This window comes from Lissotriton vulgaris, chromosome 1_1 (genome assembly GCF_964263255.1).
Source record: "Lissotriton vulgaris chromosome 1_1, aLisVul1.2, whole genome shotgun sequence".
NCBI lineage: Eukaryota > Metazoa > Chordata > Amphibia > Caudata > Salamandridae > Lissotriton > Lissotriton vulgaris.
Genome location: NC_141685.1, coordinates 348,770,751 through 348,788,732, shown reverse-complemented (window position 1 = coordinate 348,788,732; position 17,982 = coordinate 348,770,751). Strand labels below are relative to the sequence as shown.

The 17,982-nt window shown below is 47.3% G+C and overlaps 1 protein-coding gene across 1 annotated transcript in view; it reads left to right on the top strand.

Moving 5' to 3' along the window:
• The window catches only part of LOC147747165 (cytosolic carboxypeptidase 6-like), a 2,097,334-nt gene that overhangs the window by 1,797,677 nt on the left and 281,675 nt on the right, over positions 1-17,982 (top strand). The gene's annotated exons all lie outside the window — the stretch shown is intronic.

Here is a 17,982-nt window from a genome sequence, read left to right as displayed (position 1 = left end):
AAGAAGGAGTTCGAGTTTTTCTGTACGACAACCCAATTCTGCTCAGACATTGCCCTTCCCGACGCATGTTTTCTATCACTGATGCTGACTCATCCCTACTTGACACTCTGCCTCCGTATCTGTGGGCCAAGACAGATTCGGACGTAGGACGCATGATGATTGACCCAGTGCATATCACTGTTCGACCGGACGCAATACTCCCAAAACTTCCACAATATCGGATATCGCCCGAGGGCGAGAAGGCATTGGTAAAGATTATTCAGTCACTGATAGACGCAGGAGTGGTAGAGGAAGTGGTTAGCAACGTTTGCAACAGCCCTATCTTGCCCATCATCAAGAAACAAGGAGAGGGAGATGAGAAAGCATACCGCTTCATCATCGACCTTCGAGAGATCAACAAAGTAGTTGTACCCCAGTACACCGTGGTCTCGGACATCACCACTATCCTGACTTTGATTCCTTCTACTGCCACCACCTTCACTGTCATTGACCTCAAAAATGCATTTTTCTCTATCCCCATCCACCCAGACAGCCGATATCTCTTCGGCTTCACCCTAAAAGCCCGCTCATATAGATTCTGTCGAGCACCCCAAGGCTACACAGAAAGCCCCAGCATCTACAGTCAGGCCCTCAAGAGACAACTGGATGAGGTCCAGTTACCCGATGGAGTGGTGTTAATACAATACGTCGATGACATCCTTTTGGCGGCCGACACCACTCCACTAGCAGTCACCGCCACCATTCAACTCCTGCACTTCCTTGCGGAAAATGGCCACAAGGTCTCCAAGAAGAAGTTGCAATTCTGCCAACCCCAGGTCACTTACTTAGGCCACCTTTTGTCCAAAGACGGAAGGAAACGTACTCCCGACCGGATCCAAACCATTCTTGAAACCCCTGTCCCAAAGACTCAGAAACAGGTCCGCTCCCTACTAGGCCTCACCTCCTTCTGTCGGCAGTGGTTGCCAAACTTCAGTCCCATTGTGAAACCGCTGCTTTCTCTGCTAGCTAAAGATGTCCCCTTCCCACTCCCTTGGACCCCTGAATGCCAATCCTCCTTCATAGAACTGCGAGATGCCCTTTGTTCGGCCCCTGTCCTAGGTACCCCCGATTACACAAAGCCCTTCTCCCTCTACACTCACGAAAGGGAGGGGTGTGCTTTATCTGTCTTGACCCAGTCCATCGGCCCAAAGCAATGATCATGCGCTTACTTCTCTGCCACTCTTGACCCCGTAGCCAGAGCCTTGCCTGCCTGTCTTCGAGCTGTAGCTGCCGCTGCTATCTCTATCCGACAGAGTGAGGGGATCGTGCTCTCGAATTCCCTCACGGTATTAGTACCCCATGCAGTTGACACCCTCCTGAACCAAACTAAGACACAACACCTGACGAGTGCACGACTGACAGGATACGAACTGACTCTGCTTGCACCCCACATCACCCTGAAAAGATGCACCACACTGAACCCGGCAACTTTGTTGCCCCTACCGGAGAACGATCCAAACGTGTCCCCTGTACATGATTGTGTAACCCTCACAGACGAACAGACTAGAAGTAGGGTTGACCTCAGAGACACAGCTTTTCCTGACCCTGACGGAGAGATGTGGGTGGACGGCTCTTGCATCAAACTCCCCGATGGCACCACTTCAGCTGCCTATGCAGTCACCACGGCCCGAACTGTAGTAGAGACAGCCCGCATCACACAACGATCTGCACAGGCAGCGGAACTGATTGCCCTGACACGAGCATGCATCCTAGCAGCAGGAACCACAGCAAACATTTACACCGACAGCCAGTATGCCTTCGGGGTGGTTCACCATTTTGGGCTCCTTTGGAAGGAAAGGGGATTCTTGACCTCACACGGCACCCCCATCTTACATGGAGATCTAGTCTCGGCCCTGATCGAAGCTGTCCTTCTCCCCAAAAGACTTGCGGTTATCAAATGCCAGGCACACAAGAAGGTGACAGACATTATTGGACAGGGAAATGCACTAGGCGATATCACTGCCCGAACCACAGCTGAAAATAGAACGACGACACGCATGTACGTAACCAGGTCCCAAGCCGAGAAATGGACCAACGCTAGGGACACTATTAGGGACATTCAAATGGCTAGCACACAACACGAATTGACTGAATGGGCACGGGTGGGACTGAAAGACGATGAAGGCTGCTGGCGGACAAAAGACACGAACAAATGGTTGCTACCTGGCTCATACCTGATTCCCATACTGACTATGGCACACTCCCCTGCTCACATAGGATCAGCCCCCATGATTGAACTTGTCTCCAGAGTTTGGCACAACGACAAAATCACAGACTCAGCCAAACGTCTGGTCCAACAATGTTTGATATGCTTGCAACATAACCCCGGGAAAGGAACTGTGGTACCCCGGGCAGGGTTTGGGGTTCCCAATCACCCGTTTGAAGTCCTGCAGATGGACTACATCCAACTAGACAGATGCCAAGGCCTGAAATACGTACTTGTTGTGGTGTGTGCATTCAGCAAATGGGTGGAAGCATACCCAACCCGTGATAACACTGCTATGACCACTGCAAAAGTACTGTTAAAAGAATTCTTCCCTCGCTACGGCCTTTGTCGAATTTTATGGAGCGACAATGGCCCCCACTTCGTAGCTGAAGTTATCCAGCTCATCTTAAAAGGGCTGGGTGTAAAACAGAAGTTCCACGCAGTCTTCCATCCCCAGTCTGCTGGACATGTTGAGCGACACAATGCCACCCTAAAATGAAAACTAGCCAAGATAGTGGCTACCACAGGACTGAAATGGCCAGACGCTCTCCCACTGGCATTGCTATTGATGCGTTCCACCCCCACCAAACACCACTTGACACCTTACGAGGTCGTTTTCGGCCGACCCATGAGCGTCTGGTCTGCACCAAAACCGACTTCCATTCATGACGTCCCGGACGTCCTAATGTCTGATTACTTGTATAAATTGACTGAAACTCTGTCTGTCATTCACCAACAGGTGCTGCATGCCATCCCTGACGCTTCCAGGGGTCCCGGACACAACCTGCAACCCGGGGATTTCATCTTGATAAAGAACTTCCAGCGCGCCAAGAGTCTGGAACCCCGGTGGACGGGCCCCTGGCAAGTCCTACTCACCACCCGAACAGCGCTTCGAGTGGAAGGAAAGCGGACCTGGGTGCATGCGCACCATTGCAAGCGGATTCCCCCGACTCTGACGACGACCGAAGGCGTGACCCCCCAGGAAGAGCTCTTGAACAAAGACCGACCATCGCTGAATTGCTACCCAGACAAAGAGACACTTGAACTTGCAAAGATTCCTGACCCCACCGTACCATCCAAAGAAGGGTATAACCTGCGACGAAAGGAGAGAGTTTCGGCTAAGCAGACCATTGACTAAGTCATAATTCTCAGATCGGTGGCCTAACACTACAAAGGCTGTCAGGAGAGAAAGCCAGATGTGGTTTTTGGTTCTGCCCGCTACCGAGCTCCCTTGAAGATGATGGAAGCGCCCGATAAGAAAATGATGGAAGCAACTGGACATCCGAAAATTCGCTACAGAAACCCAAAGACAGACAAAATCCACAGTTCAAAGACAATTGCACTTTTTATCACGATCCTCTTCTGCCTCCTCCTCATGACCACACTCTGGATTGTGGAAGAAAACGCACCCGCTCATGAGACACTCCTGACCACTGCACAGCCTACCACCATGAAGGAGCATTATTTGATTTCTCTCTCTCCCCAACTCAGAGAAAGGCGAAAGGAGTTTTGGAACAACTCCTTTGTGCAGCTGCTGCACCAGCACAATCTTGCCACCAATGCCACCAACTGCTGGATCTGTGGGTTGCTACCCCACGCCACTGGACATTCGATACCCTTCATCCCTTCACCCTTCTCAATTCACGGCTCCTGCCTTGCTTGGCTGATCCTTCTGCAAGAGAGCTATAGGGACAATGCCACCTCCAGCAAAACCATGACGCATTTCTTTCATGAGGTCTGGCGAAACAAAACGAAGACACATTTCTGCCCGCAGACCTCCAACGACTCTATCCACATGGACATCCCTGCCAAAGAACGAATTGAAATGCAGGTGTTCAACAATCCGACCAGACCCACCTTCTCCTACCTTCGGAAACGAACAGCCGCCACGCTGACTGTGGCCCTATCTGTCATCAACGTCACAGGCCTTATGTGCATAGAAGGGCTTTGGACACAGCTGGTGGGCCGCAGTGCTTGCCGCATCACCAGAACTCTGGATTCCACCGATCCACCTTCCGTTGTATCCTCTCCAAACATGTACTTTGTTTGCGGCACAAAAGCTTACACCTGGCTCCCCAAAGCCTGAGGGGGCACTTGTTTTATCTCCTTCATCCTTCCTCCGACCTATGTGGCTCCGGCGAATCACCATAGACAAAAACGAGCCAAGGACATTGAACAAGCCGACTCTACAGGAGCACAGTTCCTTGATGCAATGAAGGGACTTGTTCCACTCTGGGGCCCGATGGCAAACAGCCGTGCCATCCGACATTTGACTCAGGCAGTCGAGACAACAATGAACATCACAGCTGGTATCCTTGCAAACAACACAGCCGAGCTTCAAGCGGTCCGCTGGTGGCTCTCCAGAACCGCCTTGTTCTAGATGTGGTTCTAGCGGATCGTGGTGGAGCATGCCGCATTATTGGGTCCAGCTGCTGTACATATATACCGGGCAATTCACCCTCAGTGTACAAGGCCATTGAACATCTCCACAGACTCTCCTCAGAAGTTCACCAGGAGCAGGAAGAATGATCGCTTGGTGGATGGTTCTGGAGTACTGTTAAGAACTGGGGCTGGAGACTGTTTACCATTATCCTGATTCCTGTGGTTGTAATATGTGGGTTCTGCTTAGGAATTCAATGCCTGCCGCCTCTGTGTTCATTATGTGCGAATTGTATCTGCCCTAAGACTGTGGACTTTGGAAAGAAACGCATGGGAGCACTGTATGATGTCGAGGTTAGTAATTTAATGCAGATAGACCTTGAGTAGGCAAGCTGGCTAGATATGTTGAAAAGGGAGGACTGTTAAAACCTAGACTGCAGTGTCAACATTATCGGCGCCATTTAGCCCCCTTTTCGAGCCCATTCGTGCGCGTAAACGGCAGCCATTTTAAATGCCATGGCCTCCCTGCCCATCGCCGACAGCCAGCGCGTCTCTCTCTCTCTCTCTCCTGACCTCGCAGGCATCCCCCGCGCGCTGACAGCCCCCGCTCTCACATGCCTTGGGCCCTAAACCCCTCTTCAGCACAACTCTGCCTCGGAACCCCATCCTGTTTCCAGCTCGACACCTCCCTCTATTCCTTTCATGATCCTGGGTCCTTTGATAAACCCCCCTTTCCTCTGTGCCCGTTTGTCTTACTCATTCCCAGGCCACCACCTGGCCCTGCGGATGCTGTTTATTGCCCCCCCATACAGTAGGAAGCTTCTCCCATCAAAGGATCCCCGAGTTGATCAAAGCCCCCACCCCATGAGATCCGATCACCCACATACATTCCGTGAATCGGCGGAATGCCCAGCTGTGCAACAATCGTCACCTGTTGTGACCGGGGTGGGGACTTCAACTGTAAATGTGTGTGGGAACGGGCCTGAAGCGGGGATTCCGAGGATGTCCTTTCATACTTCAAAGCATTTGCAAGAATGTGCCACATGCAATAAACTGTAATAAAGATCATAAACCTGTGTATAAGAGGCCAGGCCTCAGAGATGCGGTTAGAGCACCTCGAGAAGATACCCTGTTGTCTGATTTGATATATTCTGCTCCGTCGGAATAAAACTTCTGTTTCCTGCCTTCCAGTCTCCAGCGCCTGCCTCTTTGTTTGGTAACTTGAATGGTAATAGAGGCGGTTAGCACTGGGCAACTCTGAAAAAGGTCATTGCCCCTACCTTTTTCCACAGTTCCCACCAACCAGCAGTCATCAAATCCATGAACTCTAGGGGCACCAGCCACACAAGGTCGCTAACTGCTGCTAACCTCCCCTAGACTTCAACATAAGACTCTGGATAGCCAATCAGGAGCTCCATCCTTCCTTATCAGATGCTACTTCGGGGCGTCCCTTCACCCAGGTCCCCCCAGATAAGCATGCACAATATCAACGGCCAGATGTGAGACCCTCAGTGTTTATGACTTCATTTGCATTTCTTTGCAACACTGATGTACAACAGTGTCTGAGACACTGTTTGCGATGTCCAAATGGGTCGTAAAGGACCTGCCTCATTAATAGTCATGAGGCAGGTTGCATTTTGTGACCCAGTGGTAATGGCCGGCACTCACAGGGATCGTGGCCTGCTGGGGTCAGAAGACCACCATGACTGTGACTGCTTTTTCAATAAAGCAGATTTTGGGTAAATGCAGCCTGTCTTCCTTAAAGGAAAACAGGATGCATTTAAAAAATAATAATGAAACGTTTCGGTTTAATTTTTTAAGATCTGACAGTGGACCTTGGGATGTTATTGATGTTGCCCTGTGAGGCCTACCAGTTCGCTTAAAGTAGATTCACCAAGAGAGCTGTTCATTTGTAATGTACTCGTTCTTGAGGCCTATAAACCGTCTGCCTCTCTAATATAGATGGATTCATTTATTGAGCTACATCCAGATAAATTGTTGGAGTATAAGATGTTCGGTGGGGTTTGATTGATAAGACTGATTCCTTAATTTTGACATTTATTTCTCCTGCTCCCCCTTCCTCCTGGTCTAGCATAAGCTCGGTACATAAACTATCCCCAAGACTGTGATTGTGGATTGGGGGCACTGTGAATGATTGATGTAGTTCAATCAATCAATCAATTCAATTAATCTTTATTCGATCAAGTTAAAAATTATCATAAAAGCACATATAAGTACATCATCATAAAAATAATTACAAAATTCTATCTTTAAAATTGGAAATATTTCATCACAATTAAAGAATAAACACGAAGATGCATAAAGGTGTTAAAAAATCATTTCATATGCTAAATCTAAGTGCTTGTATTGTTGTTTAGTGAACTCAATAGTCTACGCGCCGTCCCCTTCCTCTTCCTCATACAGGCCCATAGGAATGACGCAACTGAATAACAAACCAAAGGGTCAGGTAGTGTTTTTAGAAAGTATAGTGCTACCTGGCACTTCTTAAAATGTATTTTCTTTAAAATTGTTTTGCGGTGGACATTCCTTTGATTCCCATATAGCCTGAAAAATAAAATTAGGTGCAATTCAGTTTGACTCTACGTAACTAAGCCACCTAGACCTCTTCCACTTGTCCATAGCTAGGCAGCTCCTTATTATTGATTGAGTCAGTAGTACTGTGTCTCTCCTCCAGATTGAATGCCAGAGAAGTGGGGCTAGCTGTGAATAATCTGAGATATGGGGCAGGCCAAATTCCATATGGCAAATACCGTTTGTAAAAGAGGGAGGGAGGCCCACGACAGATTTCAAAAATCTATTCTCAATAGTTTGTTGTGGTGTCAGTGCAACCATACCACAGACCCCAGCTCCATAGGCCACTGCTGCTTTTACTCTGGCCTGGTAAATATTTTTTATCGGTAGTAAGGGTTTACAGCCTGATTCATCAAAGACCCGTTTTGCGATCTATAATAGCGATTCATAAGGAATCGCTATTACAGACTCGCAAAACGGGATTCATGTAGGAATCGCAAAATAAAATGCGATTCCTAAACATTCCTTATTTGCGATTAGCAAATTGCTAATCGCAAATAAGGAATAACTCCCCATTCATCCCTATGGGCCAAAAGGCCCATAGGAATGAATGGGGAGTATTCTTTATTTGCGATTAGCAATTAGCTAATCGCAAATAAGATAGCGATTTAAAGGGTGCCAGGGGTGTCCAAAGGACACCCTGCAGCACCCCTTAAATGCAAATTTAAACAGGTGTTGCGCACACACATGTCCAAAGGACATGTGTGTGTGCAACATGCAACTTAGAAAAATGCTTTTAAAAGCATTTTTCTAAGTTTTCGCTATTTACCACGAGGTTTGACCTCGCGGTAAATAGCGGGCCGAAATTGCGAATTCGCAATTGTAAAATGGATGATGAATTGCATTTAAGGAATCTCAAACAGAGATTCCTTAAATGTAATTCCTCGCAAAATAGCGAAATCGCTATTACCGATTTTTGCATTTGGGATGATGAATCCCAAATGCAAAAATTGCGCTCGCAAAGGGCCAGATTCTGAGAATCTGGCCCTTTGCGAGCGCAATTCACCTTCATGAATCTGGCTGTTACAGCCTGATTCATCAAAGATCCGTTTTGCGAGTCTGTAATAGCGATTCATAAGGAATCGCTATTACAGACTCGCAAAACGGGATTCATGTAGGAATCGCAAAAAAAAAATGCGATTCCTACACATTCCTTATTTGCGATTAGCAAATTGCTAATTGCAAATAAGGAGTAACTCCCCATTCATTCCTATGGGCCAAAAGGCGCATAGGAATGAATGGGGAGTTTTCCTTATTTGCGATTAGCAATTAGCTAATCGCAAATAAGATAGCGATTTAAAGGGTGCCAGGGGTGTCCAAAGGACACCCTGTAGCACCCCTTAAATGCAAATTTAAACAGGAGTTGCGCACACACATGTCCACAGGACATGTGTGTGTGCAACATGCAACTTAGAAAAATGCTTTTAAAAGCATTTTTCTAAGTTTTCGCCATTTACCACGAGGTTTGACCTCGCGGTAAATAGCGGGCCGAAATTGCGAATTCGCAATTTTAAAATGGATGATGAATTGCACTTAAGGAATCACAAATAGAGATTCCTTAAATGTAATTCCTCGCAAAATAGCGAAATCGCTATTACCGATTTTTGCACTTGGGATGATGAATCCCAAATGCAATAATTGCGCTTCCAAAGGGCCAGATTCTGAGAATCTGGCCCTTTGCGAGCGCAATTCAGCTTCATGAATCTGGCTGTTAGTGCCCAATTTCTAGCAAAGGATTTTACAGTGATAATACCCCTCTCCATCACCATCTTTCTTCCTTCCAACAATTTTACCCATGACAGATCTTTAGTTATTTATCTTTAGATAGTTGTATTGCAGATTCCTTAGGTAATCAGCTACTAACTCCATTAGAGCGCTGCTGTTTTCCATACAGTTGTGCTCAAATCCTTTGAAACTGGTGGATTGTTACTCAACGTAACCTGAGGAATCATTACAGTGCCTCCTAAGTCCGCTATTGATGTTTCAGTCGCTACCTAATAAGTAACTGGGGGTGCAACTGAGCAAAGAGTGGAATTTGCAAGAATCCACGTTTTCTTCCTAGCTTGCAGTCAATTTAGTTGACTTAAACCTTGGAAGAGACTTGCAGACTGAAAGACCCTTGGGGATTCCATTTTTGCTTATCTTTAAAAAAAAGTTTGATCTGGTTTTCATTCTGACAAAGAGCCAGTGAACATCTATTAATGAATTATTTTTGAAGATTAGCAGCAATCACCGTATGGAATGATCCGTTTTATCTGCTTGATTTAAAAGTTATCCTTTAGAATTGCCAGATGGTAAATCAACTGAAAGGGGCTGATGTGGAAAATTCCTGATGTTTGGTGGTTAGATTAACCCTCATGAAGCCTGGAATTCTTGAGGCAGAGAAGGGACTTCCGCTGCCTCTCTCCTCGCCCCACCTGCTTTTGCTGGTGAAGTCAAGATGTAGTGCAAGCAGTAAAGTGTAGGCAAACATGGGCCCCACTGTCTGAAACTCTTGGTCACTGCCCTGTTGGCCTGCCACAATGAACCACAATTGCCCCCTCAATATCCAACATCCACCTAACCATGGTCCCTCCTGGCGCTACTGCTCTGCACCCTAACCTTACAGGCATGCCGCGAGATTCACCTTCTGATTACTGTAATGTTTAGGGCCAGAGGCCCTCATTTAGCAATAATGACCACACAGACACATCGTTAGGGTACATAGAACTTGCCCAGGGTACAACCATCAGGCCCCTTTTATTCGCCAGGACACCTGACCGGTGACACCTTTGATGGATGGGTTTGGGGTGAGTGTAGAGGTCAGCCCTCTGGGAGTGGTTGATTATATAGGGCATATGCTGGAACATACAAACGTGTTCAGCAGATCACTACATCCCTCCCAAACTTTATTAAAAATGAAATAAGCAAAATCCAACCTGTGGGAAAGAACAAACAATAAAACAAAACACCACTGAATATCTTCAGGCAGTCTGCATGGACTCTGTTGCTCTGTCCCGCCTGGTCTCACTGTGTTGGAGTCTATTTACACAGTTTACTTGGATGGTGCATTAGGAGCAGTAAAGGAGTCCGCTGCGGAGATATCTTTGAAAATTCCCTGTCTTCCTGGAAGGCCAACCTGCAAAAACAGAGGTATGACATTGATGGATGGGAGTCTTCCTTGAAGGCCATGATGCTTTCCATTGCCTGCTGGTAGAGCCACTTCAGACTTCCTTCTCGTGCCAGGACTCCCCTCTTACAGGAACTTCCATGAAGCCCTTTCTGCTGAGCTGCCACGTGACTGTGTGGGCAGTGCAGGGCCTTTCGTAGGCTGTGCGAAGGTGTTGCTGAGGAAGTGCCAAGAGGACCACATCCAAGTCGCTTGTGCAACCCAAAAGGGTGGTTGTCTCAGGGTCTGTGTGCTCTGGCCATCAGGACTTCAGTGCACGTGACTTCATAGGAATAGTCTTTGGGTGACCAGTCTCCGTCCGCGGCCTTAATTATTATTATTAATTGTGTTTTGTTAAGCGCAAACAACCCGGAGGCCTCGTAGCGCTGTATTGTCTGAATCAAGAGAGGGCTAAGAGAGCCAAGTTAGGTGAAAAGGAGAGTTTTCAGATCCTTCCGGAATTTCAGCAGGTTAGATTCACTGCGAAGGGTACCAGGCAAGGAGTTCCAAGCCTTGGCGGCATTCCAGGAAAAGGATCGCCCGCCCCATCTAGCACGTTTGGTTTTGTTTATTGTGGCAAATCATAGATGGAGCGGTCTTCCACATGGCCCTGTGCATGATGCACATAGATTTGAACAGAACTCTGGCCTTAATGGGTAGCCAGTGGAGTTTCTTCAAAGCTGCTGTGCCAGATTCTCGCCGGCTAAGGCCTAGGAGGAGGCGAGCAGCTGCATTTTGAGTAGTCTGGAGTTTCCTAGTGGTGGAGATAGGAGCGCCCAGGTATAGGGAATTTCCGTAATCCAAACGAGAAAGAATAATGGTTGCACCATTATTCTGCGTGCTTGAAAGGGTAGGAGTGGCAACACCTTCCTGAGCATCCGCATCAAGCCGAAGCAGGTGGCGGACAGGATGGTTGCATGTTGTTTAAAGTTTAGATTTGTGTCCAGCCATATGCCCAGGCTTTTTATTTGGGTTTTTGGTTGGGGCGGGTTTCCCATGCATGGGGGCCATTCTAACATAGGACTGGAGATGACTGAATTGCCCAGGATCATAAGCTCCGTTTTCTCACCGTTGAGCTTCAAGTGTGAGGAAGTCATCCACTGATTTATTGCTACCAAGCATTTAGTGAGGTTAGGGGGGGAGGTGTTGGGCTGGTTCATTGATACAACCAGTTGCGTATCGTCGGCGTAGGTTACTATGTCTAGACCAAACGAATGCACAATGTCAGCAAGAGGTTGCAAGTAAACATTAAAAAGGGTAGGGCTCAAGGACGAGCCCTGTGGTACACCTCGATCAAGGGGCCAAATTTTTGAGTGGGTGTTGCTCTCTACTACCTCAAAAGAACGATTCTCCAGGAAGGACTGAAGCCAGTGTATGGCCCTCCCTGAGATTCCTATTTGGCGTAGGCGGTGGAGAAGAATGCTGGTGTTGACAGTGTCGAAGGCGGCACTGAGATCAAGCAACATAATTACTACAGTGCCGCCTTGGTCCATCTGTTTCCTTGCCACCTCAGTCACCGTCAGAAGAGCAGCTTCAGTTCCTAACTTGGGGCGGAAACCTGCTTGGGAGTCATGAAGCAGAAGGTTGTTTTCCAGATATTGTGTGATGGTGGCATTGATATGTTTCTCCAACAGTTTACTGACCCAGGGGAGAAGTGAAATTGGACGGTAGTTGGCCATGTTGTCAGGGTCCAAGGTGTTTTTTTTTAGTAGTGCTCTAACTTGGGCGCATTTCCACGCCATAGGAACTATACCTGTAGTGATAGAGGAGTTTAAAATATTAAGGATAACAGGCCTAATAGTGTCTATGATCTTAGTTAGATGGCAGGGTGGGACGGGATCAGTAGGTGACCCAGATTTGACCTTCCGCATTAGGATATCAAGTGAGTCCTCATTAAGCAAAGGGAACTCATCCAATGTCTGAGGCGTAGAATATGGTGGGATAGTTCTGTTGTCAGCGACCACAGTGGGAGATGGAAACGTGGAAGTGATGTTCTGTATTTTCTTATAAAAATATTCCGCCTGGCTGTCACACCGTGTCTGGGTTTTGTTAGGATCAAGGGGAATAGTCGGGATATCAAGGAGAAATTTTGCAATTTTAAAAATTTCACTTAGAGAGTTAGTGCTTCCTGGTGCCAGTCGTGGAGCTGCTGCAGACGCATCTCTTGTATCTGAATTCAACTATCACCAGAATTTGATGAGGCCCTTGCCCCTGGAATGCCACTGGTCTGTTTGGATTGTTCGAAGCCTCTTATAGGACCCACGATTGAGGTCACTGAGGAAGTTTGAACAGGACCATGACCAAGTCTCTCGTGCAGCCCCACAGGTGAATAGTACAAATGGTTGAGCATACTCTCTTCATCAGGATTCAGATTCACTGGGTATAACAGAAGGTTTCTGGGTGGCCAGCCTCCCACAATGCCAGGGAGGCCTTGTCACTTTCCAAGCATTTCTCCGACATAGTGCTCTGCGAAGGATGTGTGATGCTCCTTAGGTGGTTCTAGTGACGCACTTGACAACAATGACTATGACTGACGACTGTCAGTGATCTTCTGTGTGATGAATCTGTCACACTCTTTTCTCTCCTCTTCTTGCATGTTCTTCTTTGTGATGCGGTACTGTGGCGTCATGCCACACCCTTCTGCTGGCATTATGACTTCTTGCCATGCTCTTCTTCCTTTTGCTCTTCCATGATGTAGCATTGTGCCATGCTCTTCTCCCTTTTGACCAGGCCTCTCGATGTGACGTGCACTTCATATGGACCTCCCTGGTCACAATATTCTCATAGGACTGATTCTCTTCTCTTTTGTCGTCTGACCAGGCCCATCGCTGTAACCTTATCTTCTTAGGGACCTCCCTGGTTGCGTTCTGTCTTCTCTGTAGGACCTGATTAGTGTCCTGTCACTAGGGCATGACTCTTCTCCGCGTCGACCTCACACGGGTCTTCTTTCACTCTATGGACCTCTCACAAGTCCTGTACCTCCTTCGAGGATCTTCTTGGTGCTCCACTCCCTGGCTGGAGGGTCACCCTTCTTCTTTTCCTTCCTCTTATTCACTCAGGGACACTTTGCTTGCACCTTGGGGCTAAGCCATCGCAGCACTTGGTCTTGCCCTACTGCGGGCGTACTTATCAAGGTCGATCACTCCATGTGACATGCTCAGTTGGTCGATGGTGGCCATTCTGTGCTGGGGTGGCTGACAGATGTGGTCTCTGTTTTGCACAGTCCTTGTTCTAAGAAGGCTTTTTCTCTCCAGGGCTCCTGCCCTGCTGTCAGATTTCCTTGTTCCTTTTGCTTTCACTATCCGATGGGGTCGTCCTTGTTCATAGACTCCCATCTGTGCTGTCACCTGGGGAAGTCCGGCTTGGCAGGAGGGGCTCGCTCGTGAGCACTGCCTTTTTTTTAACCCTTGCTGCTCAGGCAGTTGGCAACTTCTTTATGCCTTACCAGGGGCTTCACTCACCCATACACATTTGTGGCACCCTCAGGCTGTTCTCCTGGTGACAGGTCTCTTCACACGCTCCTCGCAGAAGTCTCCATGAGCATCTGTGCAGTGCAGCACTTTCATCGAGACAGGGCCACCGCTTTCATCGGTGCTGCATTGCATCTCACGCCAGGGTGCTGTGCACCACATGGCCATTAGGTGGCACTGCAGCCATCATTCTTCTCTGGCCACAGCAGTCCTTCTGTTGCTGAGGGTGCTGGTCTTGCTTCACTGCAGGTGCTGGGGCTGTGCGACACAAGGTCGGCAGGGCGGCAGTCTCCCTACAGATTCAGCCTCTCCACTGACTCAGCTCCAGTCGGGCCACTGCTTTGGTAAGTGGTGCTGCCACTTCACCCACAGACCACAGCAGCCTTTCTAGTGCTGGAGGCCATCCTTGTCTTTGAAGGCTTTGTCTTTTTTGTAACCCCAGCTATTATTACAAAGGACTTAGGTTTGTTCAATTTCAGCTGTAGTGAAGGCTCTAACCAAAATCATCATAAACAGAAAGAGATGATGGACGGAACACTAAAACTTTTCAGACACTCACCGTTCTTTAGCTCACTTTGCCATCCAAGTTCAAACCCAACTATTTGCAAATCATTCTTGACCCTGTTCCTCTTGGGAACAGTCCAGCCCGAACTGCCAAGCCAGGTCTTCCCTGGACCGGAAAAAAGTATCCTGGGACTGGTTTCGGGGTAACACCCCTCATCAGCCAGGCAAGCTTGATTCCACTGGCAAAGTGATCAGAGGACGCACGTCTAGGCATACCCTGCCCACTTAGGGTGAACAAAGCAAACACAAGGAGATGATGAACGGAGTACCAAAACTTTTGATACTAACCCCCAGTCACAGTTCTCGGCTGAATCCATCATCGTTTTTTAGCTCACTTCGCCACCCCAGTTCAGACCCAGCCATATGTAAATCAGTCTTGACCAGGTGCCTCCTCGGAACAGTACAGACCGAACTGCCAAGCCAGGTCTTCCCTGGACCAGAAACAAGTTCCTTGGACTGGTTTTGGGGTAACCCCCCTTATCAGCCAGGCTAGCTTGAATTCAGTGGCAAAGTGAGCAAGGGACCCACGTCTGGGAATACTCTGCCAGCATAGAGTGAACAAAGCAAACACAAAGAGATGATGGACAGGGCACTGAAACTTTTCAGACACTCACCCCCAGTCACAGATATGGGTTGAATCCATCATCGTTTTTCGCTAACTTCACCACCCTAGTTCAGAACCAGCCATATGTAAATCAATCTTGAACCTGTGCTTCATGGGAACAGTCCAGACAGAACTGCTGTGCCAAGTCTTCCCTGGACCAGAAACAAACATCTTGGGACATGTTTTGGGGTAACACCCAGCATCAGCAGGGCTAGCTTGAATGCACTAACAAAGAGAGCAAGGGACCCACGTCAGGGCATACCCTGTCAACTTAGGGCGAACAAAGCAAACACAAGGAGATGATGGGTAGAGCGCTGAAGCTTTTCAGAAACTCACCCCCAGTCACAGATCTTGATTGAATCCATCATCGTTCTTTAGCTCACTTCGCCACTCCAGTTCAGACCAAGCCATATGCAAATCAGTCTTGACCCTGTGCCTCAAGGGAACAGTCCAGGCAAAACTTCCAAGCCAGGTCTTCCCTAGACTGGAAACAAGGATCCAGGGACCGGTTTCGGGTAACACTCCTCGTCAGCCAAGTGATGGATAGAGGCCCAGATCTCTGCATTGGGATGAATGTATGACATTGTACTGCATTGTGTCCATCAATTGTTCTTTTTGCATTTGTTACCCCGAGTGGGACATGGAAGCCCAGAAGTGGGTCCCGCGCTCTCCATGCCACTGTATTCAAGCTAGCCTGGCTGATGAGGGGTGAAACCCCGAAACCAGTCCTAGGATGCTTGCTTCCAGTCCAGAGAGGATCTGGCCTGGCAGTTCGGGCTGGACTGTTCCCATAGGGAGCAGGGTCAAGACTGATTTGCATATGGCTGGGTTCAAACTGGAATGGCATGTGGAGTGAAAAAAATAGATTTAGTCCAATATCTCTGTACTAGGGTGAATGTATGATGTTGTTCTGCATTCTGTCCATCTGTTGTTCTTTTTGCAGATGATGTATTGTGTGGCAAATGCGGCAAATCCAGAATTAGATGAAAAAAGCTGCGGCAGCAGAATCGCAAAATTCTAGTGGCCATGCCTATTATGTGTTGGTGTTTTAATTTGAAATATAATTATCCTTAACGATATGTGTAGTGATCTTGGTTAAGTTGGCGAGTATTGATTTTGATGCACTTCTAAATCTGAAATAGAGGAACATATCCAATATATCCAGCACTGATAATGAGGTTGACTCTCCCCTGAACTGTTTCAGTGCTTCAATACTATTGACCTCAAAGAAATCTCCCACACATGCCACATCCAGCCAGCCAAGCGTCTAACTACTCCTGACTCCCTCAAAGGTGAGAGCCACTCACACTATCCAATCTATACATTAGGTGAGTTAATAGGGTTTGTGTTATGGTATTTACAGGTGCAGGTGCATCTGGTACATCTCGCTTCATACTCCCTTTGATCAAAGGAGTGACTATTATGGCTGCTGGCATTTCTGCCACAGTTGCCACCTTTTCTTGCAGTAAGTCAAGGGGACTCTGCACCAAGATTTACACATATCAAGTTTGTGCTGAATAGACATACTGTTCAAAATCAAGCGCAGAAAGCCGCCATTGATCATAATGCAAAATAAATGTACAGCAGCAAATTCTTGGTTGCTTACCTGCCCAAGCCAATTTTATCATTAAGTTTGGAATGCATCCCTTGAAAAAATATAATATTTGTGATATAATTTTGATCTTCCATATTGCAACGCTCTCTGCCAATTATAGAGGGAATTGTATCTAACATTCAACTTTACCTGCCAATCTCAATTCCCTATGTGTATGTGTATATGTAGGAGATTGGGTTATAAGTCGTGTGGTCGGCAGAATTAGCAGGTCCACAATTTTCCTAACTGTGAATCAAGCACTCCATTGTGGTGCTTAACTCTCTCCGGGTAGTGAAGCAGAGCAGTCTAAGGCCTACTCAGCGGAGTTGATGTGGTCTAGTAATCACCATTCACTGACACACAATGATATGACTCAATAAATGATTGTTCAGTCAGTGCTTTTACTTTAGAAAAAGGTAAAGTTCATTTATTGCACACACACACACTACTGAATGCTATGCATTAATTTACATATATATACAAAGGCAGAGGAAAATGTGATAGTTGACATTGTCTAATCACCTTTCAACCCCTGTTCCCCCTCTCCCCCTCCCCAAAAAGGCATCATGAAAGCATATTGGGTACGTCTACTGGCTTGGTCAAAGGTTCAAGATCTAAAACCACCTATCTGAAAGAGCACAAGATACTGGACCCCTCACAATCGGTTTTCAGAGCGATGGACAGCACGGACACCACACTAGTGGCAGTCACTGATACCATCAGACTCTTATTGGAGGCAGGTATTCCAGCAATGTTGATTGGGCTGAACCTGTTGGCAGCTTTTGATACGGTCTCTCATTCTATTTTAATCTGCAGTCTACACAATGCGGGTATACTTGGCAAAGTATTATACGGGCTCAGGGATTTTCCCACTTCATTGATCTTTAGTTTCCGCAAGATGCGGGTTAATAGAGGAGTCCTGCAGGGTTCCTCCCTGAGCCTGACAATATTTAATGTCTAGAAGGCCACCATCGCTCAGATTTTGAGATCTTTCGGGTTTGAGATTGTGTTTTATGCAGATGACACCCAATTAGTCATCACTCTTGGACAGGCTCCAGATGTGGTCAAAACATGATTTCTGGACTATCTGAAGAAAATTGCTGATTAAATGTCTAACAACTGGCTCCAATTAAACAGCAGAAAAAATGAGATAGTGCTGTTTGGCAAGGTTCAGAAGGTTTGGTCATCGGATTTGGTGGCCTGCCGAATTTGGCCCTACCCCTTGCCCCAAAAAGGTTGTTAAAAACCTTGATGTCAAGGTAAGTAAGTAAGTAAAGTACTTACTCAAGGTGGAACAGGCACTTTATATGAAGGACCACATCAGTGCAATCTATGACAATTGTTTTGCCACTTTACGTGTACTGAGGAAAATGTTTCTATTGCTTC